This window comes from Lepus europaeus, chromosome X (assembly GCF_033115175.1).
Source record: "Lepus europaeus isolate LE1 chromosome X, mLepTim1.pri, whole genome shotgun sequence".
Lineage (NCBI taxonomy): Eukaryota > Metazoa > Chordata > Mammalia > Lagomorpha > Leporidae > Lepus > Lepus europaeus.
In genome coordinates this window covers 97316758-97340299 of record NC_084850.1, presented here as the reverse complement: position 1 = coordinate 97340299, position 23542 = coordinate 97316758, and the positions used below count along the sequence as shown (strand labels likewise).

The 23542-nt window shown below is 41.3% G+C and overlaps 1 protein-coding gene across 17 annotated transcripts in view; it reads right to left on the bottom strand.

Moving 5' to 3' along the window:
• Nucleotides 1–22007, bottom strand: part of HUWE1 (HECT, UBA and WWE domain containing E3 ubiquitin protein ligase 1) — a 140609-nt gene extending 118602 nt beyond the window's left edge. For 11 of the 17 annotated variants that reach the window (XM_062184538.1, XM_062184551.1, XM_062184549.1 and 8 more), the window contains exons 1-3: nt 21622–21718; nt 16317–16452; nt 15825–15962 (exon numbers count right to left, since the gene is read on the bottom strand). The gene's annotated coding sequence lies outside the window, so the exon portion shown is untranslated. Of the gene's footprint in view, nt 1–15824; nt 15963–16316; nt 16453–19238; nt 19439–21515; nt 21593–21621; nt 21719–21922 lie in introns of those variants that run through there. The other 6 variants (XM_062184539.1, XM_062184540.1, XM_062184542.1 and 3 more) reach the window with 6 other exon arrangements.
• Nucleotides 22008–23542: the final 1535 nt, after the last annotated feature.

Here is a 23542-nt window from a genome sequence, read left to right as displayed (position 1 = left end):
GCCAGAGAGGAAATGGCAGTGTGCCAAAGAGCCCTTCTCATCATTCTCAACAAAAATAGCAGCAAAGCTTAAGTGTACGTTACACAAACTAAATAGAAGAGTCCTTTGTCTATACATTTTAAATTGGTTCTCTCGAATAACCATAGCCTACCCTTTAAGAATTGTCTCCCATCCCCTTCCCTTATCTGTGGCTAAATTTGGTACAAAATACCAATTATAACAATGACTCTATCTCACCAGTGTCAAAGATGCAAGTGCTCTGGCAGACTTGGCCGGCTCTAACAGGAAATCAGCCTTTAAACTAATATTCTTAAGAGAGAAAGGTCTTCCCTCGGTTGGTTCACTTCCCTAATGGCCGTTATGGCCAGCGCGGCACCAATCCAAAGCCAGGAGCCAGGTACTTCCTCCCGGTCTCCCATGCAGGTGCAGGGACCCAAGTACTTGGGCCATCCTCCACTGCTCTCCTGGGCCACAGCAGAGAGCTGGCCTGGAAGAGGAGCGACCGGGACAGAATCCGGCGCCTCGACTGGGACTAGAACCTGGGGTGCCAGTGCCACAGGCGGAGGATTAGCCAAGTGAGCCAGGGCGCCAGCCATGACAGGTGAGTTTCACCCAGAAGCGCTACAGGCAGCATTAGATGAGTTCAGGAAAACATTTTCATTTATCAAAAGTCAAGTTCTTAAAAATCATCTAAAAAAGACATTTCATCTTGAGACTAATTCTGAAAATTAAAAATGCCTGATCATGTAATTATCTAACTCAATAGATCTGAGGTGGGACCATTTTATTTTTTTCAGACTATATAGGTGATCTGGCTGCATAGGCCAGCCTCAAGAGCCACAATAACTATGCTTTGTCTATCTGTGACTAACTTAGGAATCTGTTTAAAAACTGGACACAGCAGTGGCGCATAAATAAAACAGCCATGTGTTGATAACTGTTGAAGCTGGCTCCTGGCTTCGGATCAGCTCATTTCTGGCCACAGGCCATTTGGGGAGTGAACCAGTGGATGGAAGACCTCTCTCTTTCTCTGATTCTCTACCTCTCTCTGTAACTCATGAAAATTCAAACTGCAGATATTAATTTTTTGGACCAAGAAAACTTATCGCCCAATTCCACTTTCCAAGAACTGTCTGCAATACCCTCATAGTTGTAATCATGCTATATGCAGGGGGCACTGTTGAGATGGGTACTATAAGATAGCTAAGTGTACAGAAAAGCAGAAAATTTTTTTTAAAAGTAAAAAAAGTATGTTAGAGATCATAATATAAAGGCAACAAAGTCAATACATAAAAACACACAAAGAAAAGCTGAAAGCACAAGCAAGGTTTTATATGCCTTAATATATCGTGTCAAAAGACATAGCTATGGGGGCCAGCAATGTGGCATAGTGGGATAAAGCCCTGGCCTGCAGCGCCAGCACCCCTTATGGGTGCTGGTTCAAGTCCTGGCTGTTCCACATCCAATCCAGCTCCCTTACTAATGCGCCTGGGAAAGCAGCAGAGGATGGCCCAAGTCCTTGGGTCCCTGCACTCACGTGGGACACCCAGAAGAAGCTCTTGGCTTCTGGCCTCAGATTGGCTCAGCTCTGTTGCTGCAGCCATTTGGGGAGTGAACCAGCAGATGGAAGACCTCTCTCTGTCTTCACCTCTCTCTGTAATTGTCATTCAAATAAATAAAATCTTTTAAAAAAAAAGACATAGCTACATGGGAGAAGGAAGAGACATTTTAGTAATGTACTTATTTGCTCCCATACATGTCTATTTTCATTTAAAAAATTTTTTTTCATCTTACTTTTTCTTGACATGTCTGTTTTTAAAACTTATATTAAAAGACTAAGGAATGTTAGTGGAAAAGAGTCAAATTGAAGTAGAGGACAACTGACCTGGGCTTAGGTGTATGATCTTAGATAAGTTACTGTACCTCTCTGAGTCAGTTACCTCTGTCAAATAAAAAACACAGTTTATCTCATAGGACTGTGCCCAGCAAACAGTAAGTCATGTTGTTATTGCTCCAGATTAATGTAAGGGCTGCAACCTTATGCTAGATAGGCAGGCAGGCAGATCTGATTAAAAGCAAGAAAGAGCTGGTCTTTTCAAACTGTGTACATATTACTGCATAAGGAGAATGAACATACAGTATGTGTTAATCTCCAGATCGGTAGCATTAAGCACTGCAATGAACAAAAAGTTAAACTCTACTTTGATGACAAGATCGGGAGGCTCCAGTCTCATTCTCAGATTATAGTTCTCCAAAGGCCAACTAGCCTACTAAATACTGTGCAGGCCATGTCATTTATTCAAAGATTTTAATTGGATATCACACTTCGAGCTAGCTCAAATGAATTTAGAAGGATCACAGACAAGAATTATTTTGTATGATTTAAAAAGAGCAAGATATTCACAGCAATTATCAATATGGCAGAAAGTTTTTCAATATGATGAAAATATTTCCAACTTCACAGGTTTGCTATGAGACTCCAATCAGTTCATTGATAAGAAAATCACAAAACAAAGTCTTTAAACACACAGCTAGATCCCAAAATGCGGGACAGACAAAACCAGCTCTGTTAGAGTAAATTTAAAACCACCACACACAGCCTGGCACACAGTCACTTCAAATGTTTTTAAATAAACCAAACAGTGTGAACAGTCTGCTGCTTTCAAATATTTACAAGGGAGCTTCAAAAAGTTCTTGGAAAATTCCTATTTTCCTTGTAATTCCATTCTCCATGAGCTCTTTTTGAAGTCTTCTAGTATATCTATTACATGAAATGTGCTTGTCTATTCGCAAGGGTACTCTAGTTCTCAGCCACCACTGCTTCTGAAGGCAATGTGGACCTTAAACAAACGGAAATATAATAACGGGGATCCCTTAGGGCACTATTGATAATACTCTGCCTTCAATTCAAAACAAAGCTTAAGTATTAAACATGAACAAGCTGAATTAGCCTCAAAAACTAAAAGAGCTAAACGTAACCAAGCCAGTTTTCTACCTGGCACTCATTTCAAAGGTTTTTATAATAAATAAATAACACTTTCAGAAATACTTCACTTTTAAGCTGAGCATATTTTCACAGATCAAATAGCTGTTCCCAGGGTGGAAAATAGGCGCTAATTATTTGGATGAATACAGTAATACACACCTACTTCACACCAGTACTTAAACATGAAAAGCCAAACTATGAAAGTTATTTTAAAAAAAAATGCAAGGAAACAGTTTTGTTATCCTAGCTGGGGATAAAAAAGCCTTCCAACAAAGTCCTGTAACTGAGAAACCTAAAAGAAAAAATAATAAGCGTTTGATCACAGTAAAATTCCTCTTAAGCAGAAGATATCTGCAACAGAATTAGAGTTAAAATCTCAAATATACAAAAAGAACTTCATAACTCAGTAAAACAAATAATCCAATTGAAAATGAAAGAAGAAGGTATGAACTTGCAACTTACAGAGGATATAAACATTTGCTCATCTTTACTAACAGCCAGAAAATGCTAATCAAACAAGGCAGTGCTTTCTCATCCATCAGACTAGAGTTAAAACGATCAACAATATTCATCTCTGATAGATAATGTGGACAATGCAATACTAGTCACAAACACTGCTGGTGGGAATGTCATCCATTCAAAACAGCCTTTTTGAGGGTTACTTGGCAGTACTTGTCCAAAGTATAAATAGGTACCACCCTTTGACCCAGAAGCAATTCTACTGGTAAGGCTAAACAATAGGGAAGGATTAAATTATGCCAGGTCTATACTTCGGGGTACAATTGTAGCCATTAAAAAGGATGGAGTAGAGCTGTATATTCTACCACATAAAATTAAACACAGCACATAAATGGAGAAGCAAATACTAAAAGGTGTAAAATAATATATACAAATTGTTAAGAGATTTCTGAGGCATGGTATAAGAGGACTGCTTTTTGAGAGGGGGACTAATTTTTAACTGAAGTGTTCACTTTGAATTTTTTTAAAAAACAGGAATCATGTTACTTTTATAATTTAAAACAGTTGAAGAGGAAGGGGGAACATACAGACTTAGAAATTCTCACTTTAAGGGGACTAGCGTTGTGGCACAGCAGGTAAAGCTGCAGCCCATGAAGCTGGCATCACATATGGGCCCTGGTTCATGTAGCTGTTGCTCCACTTTCAATCCAGCTCCCTACTAATAGCCTGGGAAAAGCAGTGGAAGATTGCCAAAGTACTGCTCCCCACCTGGAAGACCGAGATTAAGCCCCTGACTCCAGCCTGGCTCAGCACTGGCCATCTGGGAAGTGAACCAACAGATGGAAAAGGAGTGGGTGGGTGGGGGAATGGGTGTGGGTATATAACTCTTCTTGATAAATAATTTTTTTAAAAAAAGAAACTATCAATTTAATGTTTAAGCTTTATAAGCAAGAAATCCAGTCCAATCTGCTGGTTTATGACATCCATATATCTGTATGAAAACACAGAACCAAATAGAATTGTCAACCGAAAGATCTCTCAGTTGACCTCAGGTTGGAATTTAATATGGTCAAAAGAGCAAAGAGAACAGTCTATACTTTTTGCCTTTTTCATACAACTTTTTTACTCATTAAATTTCCCTCCTTTTTTGAGTAACTTTCTTATAGGAAGGGGCCATTTATTCTGCACCTCTATGGCTGATGCTTGGTGGCACATTCAGAAATAGAACTAAAATCAGTTTTAAGGAAAGATGAAGTATAATGGAAATAACCCTGAACTAGGTAACCTGAGCTCAAACAACCAATCCACCCCTATCCAGCTGTGACAACTTGAACAAGTCAGTACCTCTAACTCTGGGCCTACAAAATAAGCAGCTTCACATAGGTAATACCAAATACAGAGTCTCATCTACCTTTTCTGCTGGCCATGGAAATGACTACCACTTTAAAGCTGACAGTACAGTAATACTGTACTTAACAAAGGGGATACATTGTTAGAAGGGCATCATAAGGCAATCTGATCACTGTGTCAACACTGTAGTATTCCTATGTAAACAAAGATGGCTACAATGTCCCCAGGTGACATATAAGAAACCAGACATATGCAGTCTGCTGCTAATCAAAATGTTACACAGTGCATGATTATAATTTCTCCTGCTGGAGGTAGATTTTAATTCACTCATTAAAGACAGTCTGTATTTATTTTTAAATGAAAAAAGTCTAAAATGCTGTAGGTAAAAGGTTGTTTTCAGGTGATAGCTGCATTTCTTTGGACTATTCTTCCTATTAAGGATGGACTCTACAAGATATTTTGAGAGAATTTGAGGAGCAAGAACCTGGACAGGGTTAAGATGCAAGGTGCTCCAAGCTGAAGGAGTTAAACTAGCCTCTGCAAAATATGGCAACAGATACAGACATGGAGAAAGCCATCTATATAAAGATACTGGATATATCCAGGTTTATGCTCTTCTGCAATACTAAATTTATCGAGGCTTAATCCAAGGAATTATAATATTGTGAATCACCATGGAGCATATATAAAACATACCACATTGAAAAATGCAAGATAGTCTTTCTAAAGGGCAATTTTCCAATAAGTATCAAAGCTTTAAATTTTTGCATTTCAGTTTTAGAAATTTCTTAAGGAAATACACGTGGATGTAATGAATATTTCTCTATTAGGATATTCCTATGATTCTTTCGTTCATTCAACACTAATTTACTGACTGCCTTCTGTTTACAGCAAAGCATTAATATCCTGAAAACCTGGGACTTAAAAATTTTGTGTACACATAGGGAAGTGGTTAAATAAATTATGAATCATGCATTCAACAGAATATAATGCAGCCATTAGAAATCCTAAAGTGGTATACATCATGACATGGACATGAGTCAACATATTAAGTACAGCAAATATAAAAATACTATTTCTGTGGCAAACGTTGTGGCACAGTGGATTAAGCCACCACCACTTGCAGTACTGATATCCAATACTGGAGTGTCAGTTCAAGTCCTGGCTACTCAGCTTCTGATTGAGGTTCTCTGCTAATGAGCCTAAGAAGGCAGTGGAAAATGGTTCAAGTACTTGGGCCCCTGACACCCACGTGGGAGATCTTAATAGTGTTCCTGATTCCTGGCTCTTGGCTTCAGCCTGGTCCAGTTCCGGCTGCTGTGGGTGTTTTGGGATTGAACCAGTAGGTCAATGATTCTCTCTCCCAGTCACTTGCCTTTGAAATAAACATTTTTATAGACTTTTATTTGAGAGGGAGAATGACAAAAAAAGGGAGAGACAGAGAAAAAGGTCTTCCATCCACTGGTTCACTCCCCAAATGGCTAGAGATGGGCTGATCCGAAGCCAGGAGCCAGGAGCTTCTTCCAGGTTTCCCACACAGATGCAGGGGCCCAAGCACTTGGGCCATCTTCTATTGCTTTTCCAGCCCATAGCAGAGAGCTGGACCATAAGTGGAGCAGTTGGGACTAAAACTGGCATCCACAGCTAACTCCCTGCTGATGGCCCTGGGAGGGCAGCCAAGGATGGCCCAAATCCTTGGACCCCTGCCACCACGTGGGAGACCCAGATGGAGTTCCTTGCTCCTGGCTTTGGCTTGGCCCAGCTCTGCCTGTTGTGGCCATTTGAGCAGTGAACCAGCAGATGGAAGATCTCTCTCTACCCTCATCTCTGTCTTTCAATAAATAAAAATATTTTAGGGGGCCGGCACTGTGGCATAGCAAACTACACCTTCTGCAGTGCCGGCATCCCATATGGGCGCCAGTTCAAGCCCAGGCTGCTCCACTTCCAATCCAGCTCTCTGCTGTGGCCTGGGAAAGCAGTAGAAGATGGCCTAAGACCTTGGGCCTCTGCACCCGCGTGGGAGACCTGGAAGAGGCTCTTGGTACCTGGCTTCAGACTGGCCCAGCTCCAGTCATTGCAGCCATTTGGGGAGTGAACCAGTGGATGAAGACCTCTCTCTCTGCCTCTGCCTCTCTGTAACTCTACCTTTCAAATAGATAAATAAATCTTTATAATGATATTGTGGTTTTGCAAATGTTCTCATTCTTATGACATGCAAGTTGTGGATGTGATTTAAGGATGAGTGTCATCCCTAAATTAAACACACATATATACAGCCAGCCTTCTGTATCTGTGGGTTCCACATCTGCAGATCCAACCAATTCTCGATCAAAAACTTTCTGGAAAAAAATGTACATCTCTGCTAAACACAGACTTTTTTTCCCTTGCCACTATTTCATAAACGATATAGTTTAGCAACTATTTACATAGCACTTGCATTATATTAGGTATTGTAAGTAATCTATACTTACCAATATACAGGAGGACGTGTGTAAGTTATATGCAAATTCTGTACCATTTTATATAAGGGCCTTGAGCATCTATAGATTGTGTTATCTGTGTGAGGTCCTGGAATCAATCCCCCATAGGATATCAAAGAATGAGTGTACATATAAATATAAAATGGCAAATACTTAATAACTGTTGGATCTAGCTGGTGGTATGCAGATCTCACTATCCTATTCTTTTAGCACTTTTGTTTGAAATTGCCCTAAGGAAGGCAATGAGTTACATTTTTTAAGAGAGCATTTCTGAAAATACATTTTAAGCTACAGAGGCATAAAGAAAAGCCTTGAAAGAAGATAGCATGTGTCAAAATGTTAACAGCCCTTATTTCCGAATGGTTTAACTGCAGACTTGTGTGCTTATCTGTATTTTTTAACTTAATTAGCTGTGTCTGAGCCAGACACTGTGAGGCTGCAGGTTAAGTGACCGTTTGAGATGCCTGCATCCCAGTCCCTCCACGTCTTCTGATCCAGCTTCCGGCTGACATGCCCAGGAGGCAACAGATGATGGCTCAAATATTTGAGTCTTTGCCACACACGTGGGAGACCTGAATGGAGTTCCTGGCTCCTGCTCTTAGCCTGGCCCAGCCACAGGCATTTAGGGAGCAAATCACCAGACAACGCTCGCTCGCTCGCTTGCTCTGTAAGCTGTGCTTACTTCTATAATCATGGGAAACATCACTTAAAAATGTGTTTACAAGCAAAAGAGTCACAATAAAATGAGAAAACAGTCATATTCCCAATATATTCTGACTAAATGGTTTTACAAACACTAAATAAAGTACTATTTAAATTTAATATTATTTAACATTTATAAATTTAAATTATAAATTATTTAAATTATAAATAATTATAAATTATTTATAATTATAAATTATTTAAATTATAAATAAATTTAATATTATTGATTTTTATGTGGATATCACAAGTTTTCAATTCTTACTTCAGAAATAATTTATATCACTCACAGTATTAAAAAATTACAGAAAAAGCTACATTCCTCTTGACCACTTCAGTTTGAAAACCACCGCTAAAATAGCTATATTAATTTACACCACTGTGTGGGTATTATGAAACCAGATTCTTCCCTATACTTCTTACCATGACTTGATATTGCAGTTTTTTGGCCAACTTAATCAAAAAGAAAAAACTTATTTTAATTTGCATTTTTTATTTCTCATTTGGGTATCTTTGTTATTGGACATTTTGAGTTTCCTATTCTAAGAAAAGCCTGTCCCTGATTTTCTACTGGAAAATTACCTTTATTTAGATGGGTATACACAAAAATGTTAATGGTGACTAAACATGATGGCTTTATAAATCCCCCTCTTCCACATATGTACACATTTTCTATTTTTTCTTGAATTAATTCAATGATATAGTAGGAACTATAAAATGGGATAAGAAAATTCTTTTGAGACAAAAATGTAACTTTCAGGGTACTATACTACAGAAGGACCCTTAAGGAGGGCAGAAAATCAAGCTTTAAGAAATGAATGCATTTGAGTCGTAAGTCTTAGGAAGAAATTAAATAACAGTTGAGGCCACTGATTCATTTGGGACACATTTAGCTAACTTCATTTGTATAGTATTTTCAAGTTTATGACACACTTTTAGCATATTTTGCTTAACTCTAACAAAACTCTATGTGACATTCTGGTGCCGTCTTATTAACTGCTATAGCACATTCTGCTCATTCCTCATATTACTGCGCTGATCCTGAGCGTAATTTACAAGACTCCCTCCAATAAGTAGACCATGACGTCCTCCACTCCTCAGCTGCTTATCTTTGTATTCCCAGTAAGTGGCAGCAATGAGTACGTTCTCAATAAATATTTGTTGGATGAGTGAGATAGCATCACCCTCATTTAAAGAATGAGGAAACTGGTTCAGTGATGAAGTAATTTGCCAAGTATCATAGCTATTAAGCATTTTTTTCACAAACTATAATGAGCTTATTCTTGTAGATTATAATTTAAACATTTTAAAAGACATCATCTCATGTTAATGCTCACGGCAACCTGTAGGTTAGAATTTGATTACTATTTTTAGCTATGAATTGAAATGTAGTGATATACCCTAGGCCCACTCAAACCCAAGTTTATATCAAGAACAGCGAAGAGCTGTTGTTTTACAGAGTTGATTCATCATTAACTGGGTATAGGAGCCTCTATCTTTATGTAGCAAACATTTTTATGAGAGGGAGGGGGATGGGAGGAAAAAGGAGGACAGTTAAAGCAACACAACAGAGGCTGGAGACCAGGTGGAGGTCCATCTAAAGACCTTAAACTGGTATTGTATAGTGTCAACCGCATGTGTCACTTTGAAATCTAATCTTGGCCCAAAGGTTTTTCTTGATAGTACCCTTATTCATTGTAGACAATTGCAGGCTTTCTCACATATCAGCAATCTCAAAGGCTGCAGAGGCACACAGAACTAGGAGAGCTTTGAGAAACAATAGATAGGCCATATCATGCATGGACAAGACAGGGGAAGAAATGATGACATGAAGCAAAAAGCTAAGGAACTTTAAGCATGGGCTCAGAGTCCTTAACTAGATTGTTTCTCAAGAGCAGTGAACAAGTCTCATTCATTTTATGTCCCCAACTCCTTTTACTTAGAAATACTCAGTAAATGGTTATATTAACTGGATGAAGAAAGGTTAAGATGTGAGAAGGAAAGGAAGATATAATCTTCATTTAAGAAGACCCAATCGTCTTCATTTATTGAGCACTATGTGCCACATATTATACCTTATATATTACATAAAATGTTAAAAGAAATATTTACCTTTTTCTAACCTGCTATATATGGTGCCACTCTTACTGACAGTGATAATCATGACTACTAAGATGCATTATGGGTTACTAAGGTTACAGTAGAACCCTGAACAAAAGAACCTTGAATAGCACATAGAGATCAAGGCAACTAATGTTAACACACATCACCACAGAATTGCATAAGACAAAGTGAAAACTACTCTAGTGGAACATTCAGTTTTCACTCTCCAGAAGTCCTAGAACCCAGATGACCAAAGAACAAACCCTATTCCTCCTCACCCCTGATGACCCCACACATGCTTTGCTAACCAGTTGGAGGGGTTAAGTGAGTTACTATATTAAATAAATTACCAGGTACTGGTCACCTGCAAGTGTACTAAAATCTTCTCTTTTCTCACTTAATCCTGATAACCATATGAATAAGGCACTTTCCCAAATGAGACAAATGACAGAACAGGATAACTTGCTGAAACTGATAAAACTAGTGGGCCCCAAACCCAGAATTGCCTGGGCTCCATGCTCTTCCTACTATTAGCAAGGCTTCTTAAACTTTTCCACTTAAGTTCTAGTAAAAATTTCCTAATCATAAAGAGAAAAAGGGAGAATGAAGAGATAGCCTGGAGATGTTGAGTAGAAAGAGAAATGGAAGACTAGATACAAGGTTCAAAGCTACCCATGGCAATTTCTTTTGACTTCACTTTTTATTTTAATCCCATTAGCAGATTTCAGGTCTGGAGTAGAAATGTATAAGCCCAGAACATTCTGAGACACTACATAGCAAGGAAATTATGAGACTATCGGAGATTCCCACTAGCCAAAAGAGGGACAGTTGGAACTTCAATATATTAATCTAATGTATTGCAACCCATCAAATGTTTACAGCAATGACTGCATAGCTATGTCCACATATACAATTACTTTCAAGGATAACAGGGTATCAATTCATTATCTTGAAAGCTGTATTTTTTTTTAAAAAAGAAAGTTGACAGTTTATAAGTTGTCCTTCCTATTATAAATTGTATCACTGAATAACCAAGAAAAAACGAGGGAAAACATCTTATACAATTATTCCAGCTAATACATGAAAACTACTTGACAGCATTAGAATGTCACCACTTTGTAGCCTCTAATGGACTAAAAAATCCAAGATATCATAACAACAAATGCTCTGAGTGACTTTACCTCTGCCAATATTTTTGTCAAAGGGAATGATCCTCAATTGATTAAGGCTCTGTATCCAGCTGCCAATTTGCAGGAAACAGAAACAGATGTGGGAACTACATGCTAAGAACAATCAGAGGATTTCAAAACTGCTTCTAGCTGAAGGCAACACTAGACCACACTGAAAAGTGAAGTGATTTACCCAGACTAAGAAAGTAGAGTCCGGAAAAAATAAGCTAACACTCTGTGCCAACCATTGTTCTGTGCCAGTGGTTCTCTGACCATCAACATTAGCATCACCTGGGAACTCACTGCCACTGCAAAACACAGGGCCCCTTCTAGAACTACAGAATCACAAACTCCACAGCTAGGGCCCAGCAATCTGTTTCAGCAAGCCCTCTAGGTGATTCGGATGTTCCCTTCAGTTTCAGAACCATTGTTCTAAGCACTTTTCATGTGTTAAGTCAGTTACAATGGTCCAAAATCCTACGAGGTAACTGTATCACTATTTTATACACGAAGAACTGTGCCACAAAAAGGTTAAATAATTTGCACAAGATGACACAGCAGGTAAGAAATGGAGTCAGAAGCTGAACCCAAGGTTCTAGAGTCCACGTTCTTACCACAATGCTAAAATGCCTTTCCAGCTATAACACTGCAACTTACAGAACACAGTAGTCAAGAATAACAGAAGTGAAAGTTTTTTAGGAACTGGCACTGTGGCATAGTGGGCTAAGTCTTTGCCTGTGGCACCGGTATCCCATATGGACACCAGTTTGAATCCCGGCTGCTCCTTTTCAGATCCAGCCCTCTGCTTATGGCCTGGGAAAGCAGCAGTAGATGGCCCAAGTGCTTGGGCCCCTGCACTCATGTGGGAGATCTGGAAAAAGCTCCAGGCTCCTGGCTTTGGATTGGCCCAGCTCTGGCCATTGCAGCCATTTGGAGAGTGAACCAGTGCATGGAAGACCCTTCTCTCTCTCTCCCTCTCTCTAACTCTACCTCTCAAATAAATGAAGAAAATATTTTAAAATTTTTTTTAGAAAACGAAGACCAGGGACTGGCACTGTGGAGCAGCAGGTTTAGCTGCCTTCTGCAGTGCCAGCATCCCGTATAGGTGCCAGTTCAATCCCACGCAGCTCTGCTTCCAATCCAGCTCCCTACTGATGCACCTGGGAAAGCAATGGAGGATGGCCCAACCAATTGGGCCCCTGCATCCACGTGGGAGGCCCAGAAGAAGCTCCCAGCTCCTGACTTCAGATTGGCCCAGCTCTGGCAGTTGCAGCCATCTGGGGAGTGAACCACTGGATGGAAGATCTCTTTTTCTCTCTGTCTCTCCTCTCTCTCTCTCTGTAACTCTGACTTTTTAAAAAATATTTATTTATTTGAAAGGCAGAGTTACACAGAGAGAAAAGAAGAGGCAGAGAGAGAGGTCTTCTATCTGCTGGTTCACTCCCCAGATGGCTGCAATGGCTGGAGCTGTGCCAGTCCGAGGCCAGGAGCTTTTTCCGGGTCTCCCACGTGGATGCAGGTGCCCAAGGACTTGGGCCATCCTCTACTGCTTTCCCAGGCCATAGCAGAGAGCTGGATCGGAAGTGGAGCAGCCGGGTCTCGAACCGGCGCCCATATGGGATGCGGCACTGCAGGTGGTGGCTTAACCTGCTATGCCAAAGCACCAGCCCCAACTCTTTCAACTAAAGAAAAGACCAGGAGAAGTATGCTTGATGATAAAATAGACAAAAGAAAACAATCACAATGAATAATGTAATAAAGCAGTCTTTCAAAATTATTCCAAAACTCACACATTTCTGTAACAATTATCTCTAATAGCTAATCAAAAGGACTTAAAAATCTGAGTTGTACTCAAAGTAGTAAATGCATAGCACTATGTTCAGACTTACAAATCTTTTTTAAATCTAAATGAATACAGTGAAAGGTCATTCTAGAATAATTCATGTCCCTACTCTTAGTTCCTTTTAGTCAGCATTTAATGACTACTGACAGAAAAAACCAGTCTTTCAATGCATAAGATTATACAACCAGAATCTCAGGGTTGAAGAATTTTAACTCATCTAACTCAATCAACAATTCAGACTGCATCAGATCTATACACCATTCTCCATTCAATCATACAGTCATAGGAAATTAAATTCAAACTTTCTGTGAAATCACATTCTAGGATCAATCTATGTCAGCACTGTTATTAATTTTAAAAACCAAATGACTAGAAACGTTTTAAGAGGCCTAAAAGTGGAAAATGGTCCGGATTAACAACAGCCCAAACAAAGCCTACAGCTGTTTTACTCAAAGAAAGCCACTCCTTCACTATCTGAAAGCATTTTTATAACCAGAAGACCAAGCTGGTCAACAAGTACATCAAGTTTTAGCAACTCAACCCATATGACACATCAAATGAGAGGGCTTACAAAGAATCTTAAGAGCTGAATTATCCCTGATATTAACATATATAAACATCTGGTAACCAGTCATTGAGGAAAGGAGTCAGAGAACAATACAACAAAAACACCAAGAGCCCATGTGCTTGACAGGATCCACCTTATAGATAGTGAGATCACTGTAAGGCAGCCTAATATGGTTACAGCCTCACAACATATTTCAATTGACTTAATCTTGCCAGAAGAGGTAACATGGAATGTGAAGGGCAAATATTTTCAAAGCAACCAAGTTTAGCATTTCAATAATACTTTGAACTCATGGTTGAAAACAACAAAAGGGAAAAAAACTTCAACAGCACTTCCATTGTGAACCTGCAGCTGTTAACTGTGGAAAAATTCAAATAATTGGAATGGCTGCTGTGTGCAAAATTTATACCAATGCCCGGCTTACCCTAGTTTCACAAACTCAGGTTTAAGTGATTTTGCTCAAACTTCCTAACTACAGGAAACTCAGGGATACATCCTACATCCAATGTGCTCAAAATTATTTTTGTTGAATGCATAAGCTTACTACCAATTCCCAAGGAATCACTTCTTTCTTTTAATAGTCAATTTTCAAGCAGTGACTTACCCATGGCACTGGTGATTCACAATCATATTTCATCTAAATACTTCAAAAACTTGAATTCATGATGATCTCAACCCTTTCTCCCCCTCTTAACTTGGAATTACTCTTATTTGGGCATAAGTGGCCTTGCTCTGCTCCCACCTGTGTCTAAATCAAAGGCTGGCTGAAGCCTATGTGTCCAATTTCCATTCTCAGATTTTCACCATAGAAAAGATACACAGTAGACCACAGAAGGGTCAATGTAGCACAAGTAAGAGACAAACACTTTAAGAGGACTTTATGCTGGGACAAACTGGTGAGAAATAAAAAATAGGAAAACTATGGTTGTCTATTTTTATAGACAGCTGAAAAACGGGATGCAAGTGAAAATTCTCAAAAACTGTTGCTTTTGTATTGCAATTTCAAGAACTATATGAAGCCAGAGGAACCCATCACTAGGTCTCAGCAGCTTAGAAGTTATGGGTCAGAGCAGCTGAGATACCAACATCAAAATTAAAGGCAACTTAATATTGTGGTAAAAATAATTAAATCACCTAAGGAAACGGAAACTATGCATTAAGAATCCCAAAAGCATAATCAGGTGATTATCTAGGAAACATTAGCTTTTTCCACCAGGCGGCCTACTTTTAACATGGAGCAGTAAGCAGGGCCAAGACATGGAACTGAAGTCAGGTATCAAATCAAATCAGACTTTGCCACAGAAAAAGGAATCCATGACTAGTTATTTTAGGATACTGACTAGGCCAGCAGTATCAACTCCAACTGGGATACAGGAGATTACTGCCATTGTTCGATTATAATGGGTCCTCCAGGGTCTTAAACTTAGCAAAATGCATTAGACACCATTACTGAGCTGTAATTCCCACTGTGTGGGAAACTATAGGACAATTTCCACAACAACAACAAAAAAACTGAAGGGAAAAAAAGAGATACAACCTGCAAACTAAAACAGATCTAGGAGCCATATCAACCCTTTGCAATAATGTTGCAATAAATGGACTTTTATGGATCCTAAAACAAACTGCAAAAAACAAAACAAAATAACCACAAAACAAAACAAGAAGTCAGGGAAATGTGAACAGTTTCATATTTGATATAAAAAAATCAGTTTATGTTTTCAGTTGTAATAACGGTTTTGAGTTTGTGTTTAAAAAGTACTTGTCCTTCAGAGATACAAATACTTTACAAATAACAACAGCAGGGATTTATTTCAAAATGGATGAAACAGAACGGCTGCCAATTGCTGCATATTAAGATGGTGATGTACCTACAGGGATCATTACACTATTCAATTTTTCTGTTTAAAATTTTTCAGAACTTTAAAAAACTGGTTAGACATACTGTCTTGCAATTTTATTTTCTGAATGATGCTTATGGTGATTTCAACAGTTCTCTTTAATTCAGTAAAGAGTAACACTTACATACAAGATGCTACCAGTCCCACATCAGATCCACATAATGGAAGAAACCAAAGTATCTCAGTCACAAAATGGAAATACCCCACCATCTCCATTCCAGGAAGTAAAATACAAATACTACCCACAATGATCTTCAAAAACGAACCTAAAATCACAGCCAATCATACTCATTCTGGTGGGAAATCCCAACACTGCTCCAAAAGATTCCGGAACCGTCCTGATCAAGTTGATCTGCTGGTTCTTCTGGAGCACTAACCTAATTCAGGTTATGCTACTAGAGAACCTATGAAAAAAGGTTGGGGGAGACATACATAACACATTTATTAATTAGAGTGTGGAAGAGTTAACCATTTTATCAGTGTTCATAATCACAATTATTTCTGAAACAGCCTTCACATTATCAATCTGCATATTTTAGGACCTGTTTCGATCAGTAACTTTAGAACTCAGGAACTAAAAGCTTTAACAATACTTCCAATCAGACATTTAAACAACACTCCTGAAAACTCAGTTGTCATTCCAAATGAAATTACAGGAGATATTATCATACAGATAATTTTGTATCTTCACTGAAACTGGTAAAAAAGGAAAATTAAACTTTGTGAAAAATACTATACACATAAAAATTGTTTTTCACCTTCACATATGTTTTCTGGCCATACTGGGAGGCAAACGATAAGTGTCCTGGAAACTCAGGTTGAACTTTGCCACTGAACCTTAGACAAAGTTTTCATTTGTTATTGCCACTCCTTCCTCTCTTCTCAGAGATCTACCTAGAATAAATTAAACCTTTTAGGTCATGCCTAGATTATCATTCCCAGATTTATCCTAACGCTGAACAACAAGAGTCAAATGGAGGTTTCATTACTTTCATTACTGCTTAACTCACTGTAAAAGGCATCTAGTGACCTCCTGTCCTCCGATAAAAAAAGAGGGAAATTCTGTTACATTGAAAGCACTTCAAACTGAACCAGAAACCATGAAGCTCAAAACCAGAGTCCACATATAGTTAATTATCAGATGGTTACCCAATGTAAATTTTCAATCCTAGTACTTCTATTCCCATAACCAAGCCAAGGTGATTAGAAAACGCACTGGTCTAATCAAAATATGAACAGCAAGAGAAAAGTACCCCCAAATTGAATACAGTCACTTCTACTTAATGTCAGAAAATAGAAAATGGCAAAAATCACTACAGGAGGTAGCACATGAAAGAAGCAGAAGTGACTCACTGTTGGGAAAGCTGCTCCGTATTCCAAATAATCTAAAATCTCTCACATATACATTATCCTGCTCAGGTAAGAGGATGATTACTAAATAGCAGATCTTCCCAGATTTTGAGGGCCCAAACAACTAATGTAAGGGACAAGCAGCATGAACACTGGGAAAATAGCCAGAAGTCCCCTTGACCACTGTAAAATGCATGGCACCAAATTTCTTTACTTTTATAGGGCAGATGCCAGGACAGACTGCCTCTGAAAGAGTGGAAGGAATGAGTAGGTAAGGGAAGAGGCACCCCTTCCAAAAGGTAGAACACCTGGGTGTGGTTCTTGACAACATTATAGCTGGTGGTCATTCCAAGATAGTGATTTTGCACTAAAATTCCTAGGCTAGTAAAAGGAAATGGAGTGGGAATCACATTCAAACATCATGAACAATCAGAGACAGAGCTTGGCTTCTAAGGAACACACACAAAAATGATAGGTCTGGACAAGTAATATATAGATCAAAACAAAGATCTCTTCTTCTTTTCCAGGTCATAAAACTAGCAGATGACACGGATGCATCTACACGTGTATTCCTACAAAAAGAAATCACAATCTATTGAGTGCCTGCCTTGAGCAGTGACCTGCATAAATTCTCTAATTCTAGCAACAATCCTTTAAAATAAGCACCACTATCCCCATTCTATAGATGAAGAAACTGAGAATCTGAAAAGAAACTTGCCCAAGGTCACAAAGTTCAATGAAAACCCAAGGTACACACAGTATTTCCACCATACAGACTGCCTCCCATGAATGGAAAATGCTGGTGTGTCCTCAATAGATGCAAACTTGGAGCTAAAAAATAACAATGCCCAACGTGTAATCTACAAAGGAAACAAATGATTGGAAATTATTAATTGCCTACAATAGGGGTAGTATGGCGGGAAAGGAAATAAAGCAGGAAAGCGCAATGTTTAAGGGTTAAATCAATGCTATTTTCTAGAACACATAGGGGAGCCTGACTCCTCTCTAGGGAATCTGGCTCTTGGAAAAGGAGCATGGGGTGGGGGGGACACAAGGTATAGAAAGATCAAGAAGTGAGAAGCATGTATTGGTGGTTAGCAACAAAAATAGATGTCCACAGATGGAGAGGTTACCGAAACTCAGAGCAAGACAGGGAAAAGGGGCGGTTCCCAAGCTTGCAGTGGGAATGGGTGAGGGAACAGAGAACAGAAAGTTGGTTTACTGGAGGGTTATCCTCTACAGCTCCCCCTCCCTTTTTGAGGGGAAGGGGGTATGAAAAAGGGAAGGCTAACAGCCACAAATGAAGGGTCCACGAATCATCCAACTACGGACCCCAGCGGTCCATTCATTGTTCTGCCTAAGAGTGGTCTAGCAGTATGCAGAGTTGGAAGAAACCAGGGCCTATCAGAGTCATATAAGCGTGAAAACCTGTGGAAATGCATGACTACTGTGGCTCCATCAACAAAGATGGAGCAAATGCAGGGATCACGATAGGCTCTATTCAACGCCTGCGCCAAGTAGTGGACCGATGGAAGAGGAAGACGGGCCAGGCTAGGGGACTCGGGCTAAGCTCTAAATTACAAGGCCTGCGGAAGGGCTGGCAGGGAAAAGCTCCGACTCCCCTCTCCTTAAATAAGAGCCCCAAGTATCCACGCAGAAAAGATTGGGCAGGACGATGATTTAGGGGAGAAGGGACAGGAGTATAGACGCTACAGCTTGACCCCCCAATCCTTAGCTCTAAGACCGTGGGACTTGGGGAAGTAGAGCCCAGCCCAACTAAAGAAAAACTAGGGGATTCATCTGGGTTGTTGCAAAAGCTGAGAACGGAGGTGGGCGCGCATAAAAACTGTAGGGGGGTAGGGTACCAGTTCTAGTTGGCTGGTCTCCTCTCCCACCAATCTAACCATAACCCCATTTCCCCAGCCACTCCAGACTCCCCTCCCACTCGCCCCAACCCGCCCACTGCGGCGGCAACAACGGAGGCGTTGACCGATCGGTGGGGCAAAGGCGGGCCCACACGCGGCTGAGGCCCGGGAAATGGTGTCGCCTCCACCAACTAGAAACGGGATGGTCTTCATCTGCGGTCGGGTTTACCAGCACCTCGGCATTTCGCTATTCGTCACCTCCTTAATGTCGGCTACCTGAGAGGCGTCACAAACGCGGATAGCCAACACCTTAGTCCTCGGTCCTGGCCGGACAGACATCAGCCTCCGCCGCCATCTTAACAGCAGGCGGACCGACCCTAGTCACTGCCCCCCCCCACCCCCGAGCTACCTCTGCCACCGCCAACGATCCCACGAGGACGTACACCCGCTCCCGCGAGAACTCACCGGCAAAGAACAGTACGAGCCGAAGACGTAGCTGCCGCCTCCGCGGCTGCTGCAGTCAGTAGCCGAAACGCTGCCGCCTTCGCGCGATCCCGCGAGAACCTCCACCGGCCGGGAAAGCCGGAGCCCAACCCTTCCCAGACCCCTCCTCCCACCAAAGCTTAAGTCGCTACAGCTCCGCTCTCACCCTAAGCGAAGCGAAAAGCAAATGACGCACAACCTCACGAAGGACCGAGGGGTGGAGCCAATCTGCCGCCGCCGGCTCCCGCATGCGCTGTAAGAACTATCGCGATAATACGCTTTAGCCCCCGAAGAGACCTTCGAGATTCACCGCAGGATGCCGCCCGCGCCTCGCCTTTAGGAAACAAGAGATCTCGCGAGACCTGGTGCATGCTCCTAAAAAGGAGAGAGGCGGGGCTTCATGAAAATGACTGGGAGTTTTTCGGGGGGGAAGGGAGGAACCTCTCGTCCTGCAGGGATCTCGCTTACCACGAGGTTTCCGACCCACTGCGGAGCTGTCTGCCAAACCTCGCGATGACACAGCTCAGCGCCAAATCTCGGCCATGTCCTGAAAACTGCCTCCGCCCCCAATCTAGGTGTCTAGAGCCTGCCCAGTGCTTGAGGAAAATTTAAAAAGTCAACCTGCTTATTCTCACGCTTCCGGGCAGGGCTGTACCAATTAGCCAAACTCCATTCTAGAAGGGGAGCAATGGGTCTCCTATTGTTACCTGCCTCCAGGAATAACATATTATCCTGGACTAACATATAAAAGACATTCAATCTCACAATAAGCACGCAAATGCAAATGCAAACAATGACATAACATTTTTTGCCCATTAGATCGAAAAAAATTTTAAAAGACCAGACTTCTTTCCTCGCCGCACTGCAGGCTAACCTGAATCCATCTTAATCTAACTAAAGGTTCATATCGTTCATTCTGGCTCTAGAGCCACCAATTTTAAGTACTGAAGCTTTACCTTGGCATAACCAAAAAGATCCAATAAAGTGGTTTTCTCCAAACAAAGGAGTCTGCCCTCAAAGGCAAATTCAACTTGGGGTGGTGGTGGTGGTGGTGGTGGTTAGTGCTTGAAGCTTTTAATGTGGCAATTTTTCGACATCTAGCCAACAATGTTTCACCAATAAATCCTGGGATCCAATGTGGCTCGATTTGTGGGCTTTTCCATTCTAATGCATTGTTCTGTCCATTCTAATTTAAATATTGCTCCTTTAGAGTACATTAATAGCTAGTAGTACAAATAGCCCCATCTTTACTTATCTTTTAAAATCGTTTCCCAGTTTTTCTTAGCCATCCCTCCCCCCCCCCACCCCGCTTAGATGAACTTTCGAAACATATTAAGTTTCAAAAACTTGGTATATTTATTGAAATTGCAGCAAATGTATAAACCAATATAGAAAAAATAGACATCACTAAAAAAAATCGAGCTTTCTTATCCAGAAGCATGGTACCTCTTCCCCATTTATGAAAACCTTCTTTTATTATATTCCTCAATAAAGTTTTATAGTTTACTTCCAGGTATTTTTAATTTTTTTTTTGTTATTGCAAGTGGAATTTTTTAGGGTTGTATTTTCAAAATGCATATTGCTTATAGATAGGGAGACTTGATATCTGCCCATTTACTTTTGTAATGGGACGAATAAACTACGTTTGATTTCACTAGTAATCAGGAAAATACAAATGAAAACAACATACGATTTTGCTGCCCTTTAAATTGGCTAAAATTACAAAGATTGATAATAATTGCTGTTGACACAACTGTGGAAAAATAGGCACTCTTGCACAACACTAAAGGATATAAATTAGTATAGCCTTTGGGAAAGGCAATTTGGACAAATCTATCAAAATTCAAAATGCATATACATTTTACTCAGAGATTACTCCCTTAAGAATTTCTCCTATGGAAATACTCATACATGTGCACGAAACATATACACAAACCCATTCATTATAGCACTGCTTGTAATACGTCCCTTCCCCCCCCCCAGCCAAAGGAAACAGGCTAATGTACATCAATCAAGAAATGGTTAAATGCACTGTAGTACAATCATCAATGCAGCTGTTTAAAAGCTGAGATAAATTTGGATTCCCTGATATAGGAAGATGTGCAAAACACATTGTTCAATTTTTAAAAAGCAATTTTCCGAAACGAGTGTGTGTGTGTGTGTGCGTGCGTGTGTGTGTGTGTAGTACCATTTAGATACCAAAACATACATACACAACGCCTAGTAGTTACCCGCAAAGCCTGCCTGCCCGCCCCTCACCTTCCCTCTCCACTGAGGCCGCCTTCCTCGAACCCGGGGGAGAAATGCCGAAGGCCCGGCCTCTACTCCCTCTCTAGGGCCACTTGGCCACTGCTAATGCCGGTACCTCGCATCCCCTCTGAAGGCCGCTGTCGCCGCGCTGCCGGCAGCTGCCCTGCCGTCCCCGAAGATGCAGCTAGCTCTCCGCGGGCGCCGGCAGAGGCCTGGGGGAGGGGAGAGGAGGCGGGGTCAGGCAGGGTTGGGGCAGGCCGCCCGGCCCCTTCACCAGCCTTGCCCGCAGGCTCCCCAAGGCCGCCACCTCCGCGCCTCCGCACAGGGTCCAGTGGGAACTGCCACCCACCCCGCGAGGCGCCGAGGGCGGCCGTGCGAAGAGCACCCACCTCTCCCATCCCAGGGAAGACGCTCACCTCCGCCGCAAAGGCTCCGCGGGGCCCGCAGGAGCGTGCGGGGTCCGCGGCCCTGCTTCAGCTTTGCTTCCCTCGCTCGCCCTCGATCGAAAGCCTCCCGGCTCCGACTCCGCTCACACTAGATTTGAGGCTCCACCCACCGCAGAGAAGCTCCGCCCCTGCCCCTGGGGAGGGGCGCTCCCTGGGTCTAGAAGCCGGGTTCCCTGCGTGGGACCGCCCCTGAGCTACTCATGGCCCCGCAGAGGCAACCGTACAAGATAGCAGGGTCTCTGGGAACTGGGCTTGGATTCCTGCCGTGGTGGAAGCCTCTCGAGGGAGCAAGATTTGACTTGATTTACGTTTTAAAATTAACGACCTCTCTCGCTGTCCTGTGAAGGGGGGGGGGGGGGTGTTAGCGGAAGGGGCAGCAAGAAGACAAGCCGGACAGTACGGAGAGCTGGAGACGACCGGGTGGGGGTCGCCCATCACAGTGAATCCACATGGGCTGGCACATAGTAAGCTCTCAAGCGTTCTTGCCTTTTCTCCTTGGTAGGATTTGGAGGTAGTAGTGCAATTGGTGAGGGGCCTGTAGAAGATTGTATAGGAATACAAACCTACAGGAGATGCCCTATTAACCTTGCTTCTCTGGGGGCACACAATGAGATTGAAGGGTGAGAGGAGGAAAGGGCTTTGGCAACTCTATACGCTTTGACAGTGTTTGGAATTTTAACAAAAAGTATGTATTAATTATTTTAAAGTATAAAGACAAAAGGACCATTCAAAGAACTCTTGTGACATAGAGGAAATAAAAACCGATTATACCCTCCAGTGTTTTGTTTTGTTTCAGTTTTTATTTATTTGTTCTGTTTATTTGAAAGGCAGAGAGAATAAAGAAATCTCCTATCCACTGGCTCACTCCCCAGACCCCAACAATAGTGCTGGGCCAGGGAGAATCCAGGAGCCAGGAAGCCAGAACCCTGGGTGCCAGGGACCCAAGTACTTGCCTGTCACCTGCCACTTCCCAGGATTAGCAGGAAGCTATCAAATCTAGGCACTCCAATGTGGGAGATGAGCACCTTAATGGCTAGGCTAACCACCAATTCTTACAATCCATGCTCTCTACTCCTAATTCTAACCCATCATTTTCTACTACTAATTCCTAGGCCAAGTACAGTCTAGTTCCCCCCATCTAATTCTAAAATCCCATATACCCCACAGCCCTAGTTTACACTTCAGTCTGCAGCAGCCTCTCGTTCTCTTGCTAACTCCATTTCCATTTAACTTCATTTCTTCTCTAGTCCTCGTTTTAACCAATATAACCCCCACACCCCCCCACACACGTGTGTTCTTTTTTAAACTTTTTTTACTGTAGAACATTCAGAAATTAGATGAAGCCATAGACAATACAAAAAGAAAAACACTCATAATCTAACCACCCAGACAGGACTAGTATTAATGCTTTGGTTTTTTTGTCCTCTCTTTTTTCTGTACATTATATAAGTATTTGCTGTTCTAAGCAAGCACAGTATCATAGCATGTTATTATTTAATAACCTAGTGAATATTTGTCATGTAATTAAATATTTCTCTATAACATTTTAATGGCACCATGAAGCTTTCATTTCTTTAGCATGCAATTAAC